This window comes from Grammomys surdaster, unplaced genomic scaffold, assembly GCF_004785775.1.
Source record: "Grammomys surdaster isolate TR1022 unplaced genomic scaffold, NIH_TR_1.0 262, whole genome shotgun sequence".
NCBI lineage: Eukaryota > Metazoa > Chordata > Mammalia > Rodentia > Muridae > Grammomys > Grammomys surdaster.
Genome location: NW_021604703.1, coordinates 2,744,364 through 2,746,523, shown reverse-complemented (window position 1 = coordinate 2,746,523; position 2,160 = coordinate 2,744,364).

Here is a 2,160-nt window from a genome sequence, read left to right as displayed (position 1 = left end):
CTTTCTTTCTTTCTTTCTTTCTTTCTTTCTTTCTTTCTTTCTTTCTTTCCTTTTTTTCTTCTTCTTAATTTCAATGAACATATTTCATAAATCACCAAAGCACTGCATGGTTTGGATACAAAATTCAAACAGGGCAAAGAGAATAAGGAGAAGTCACTTCCGACCACTACTGCTCATCGCCTCACGAGTGAGAGGGATAGAGACGTTTGTACTGCCCAAAGGTTCACTGACATGCAACCAGCTCAGGTATTCCCCTGACCTTTAATGAGTAAAACTCTTTCAATGCTAATTCTGTCAGCAGGCAGCTTGGAGACGGGCCCTTCTGCTGGGACACTATATCTGGGCTGGGTAGGCAGCAGGTGGCTCAAAGAGCATTAATGCTGTTGATTCGGCCGAGACTGTGGCCACCACACTCCTCCCCGCAACCCCTCCAACCTCTCCAAACTCCCCCCCAACTCCCACCCCCAGGTATCTTCAGAAGCTGCGCTGGTCCTGCAAGGGCCTCAAATTTCCCAGAATGTAGGAGGGGCAGCTCCTCTGCTGCAGGGACACCCGCACATAGCCTTTTCCCTACTCTTTCCTCATACTGAACGACCCACCCCCTGCAGAGGCCACAGCATTTGCCTACTGGGTAGTGATGTCAAGGTGCACCCTCACCCACTTCCTCTCTTAGGCCACCAGCGGCCCCTCCATGGCCCCTCTTCTTTCTCAGACTCTTCCCCCATCCATTTCTTCTCCTCAGCCAGATTCCGTCTTCTCACAGCTTTCCTCTAGGGACTCTAACACCCTCACTGCTGCAGGACCTAGCCTTGCCCAGCTCTCTCCCTATTGGGCACAGCATGGCGGCTTTCTGTCCACAGTGGAGGTCTATAGGCCTGGGAACTGGAAATCTGTCTCTGTCCCTTGTGTCACAGGATTTGCAGTGCCTTGCCTAGCCAAGTGACCCCTGTGGAGCCTCTGTTTCTCAATCTGGAGGACAGGGCAAGGTGGCAGATTCCTTGGAGGTCTCCTGGGGTGGGGAAAGGCTTGGGGAAACACCTTAGGCTGTGTATGGATGAGTCAAGGGCCCCTGCCCTTGACAAGCAGAAGGCGTGCGGGGAGCAGCAGGTAGGCGCCCCCCGCGCGTGGGAGAAGGCGCACTGGCGCGGCGATGGCCCGCAGAGATAGGGGCGCGGCCTTATGTAACGGGAGATGGGTTCGATAAGAAGACGCCCGCGCTGCCTCCTCCGTGGTCTCCCGGAAGGCGCGGCCAGAGCTGCCCCGCGGGGAAGCGGCCACCACCCGTCGTGCAAAACGGGACGGTCCCTGCTGGACCGCTCGATCAGTGCCCCAAGCGCCTTTGCGCACCCCTGCCTCTTGCCGCTGCCGCCACCACGCCACCCGCCACCCGGAGAGAGGCCACCACCCCGCTGCAGTGGGATAATTGAGAACTTTTTTTTTCCCCTCCGAAGTAGAGTTTCCCTGTGTAGCCCGGAGAATCCTAGAACTCTCTGTAGACCAGGCTGGTCTTAAACGCATAGATCCATCTGCTTCTGTGTTCCAAGTGCCACCACTACCGGGCTTCACTACCACCACCATCAACAACAATCTTTTCATTCCTGCTTTTTTGTTTTTTTTGTTTTTTTTGGTTGTTTTTTTTTTTGAGACAAAGTCTAGATTTGCTAAGCTTGCTGGCCTGCAGCTTCGGCAAGTACGTCCAACTTGGAGCTACAAAGCAACCAAGCACACAATCTTAAACTTACTGAAATGTGAAGATTTAAAAGCAAGACAAGACAATCTCTCTCTCTCTCTCTCTCTCTCTCTCTCTCTCTCTCTCTCTCTCTCTCTCTCTCTCTCTCTGTGTGTGTGTGTGTGTGTGTGTGTGTGTGTAACTGCATTTCTGTTCTTGAGTGTGAACTTTGTAGATGACAATGACAAAAGGTTGGATGTGTTTTAGACCAAGACGGCCTTGCAGTTGGGACCATCTTCCTGCCTCAGCCTCTGGAGTGCTGGGATAAGTGCCAGGATTGTGTCGGATCCAGCCTGTTCTAGTTATCTATTACACCATGAAAACCAATACACACAAACTACTGGAGGGCGTGGCCTGGGTTCAGGACACTCATGAGCCCATGGCCTGCAGCTGGGTAGTTTGCAGGTTTCCAAAAGGAACAGCAGTGGGGG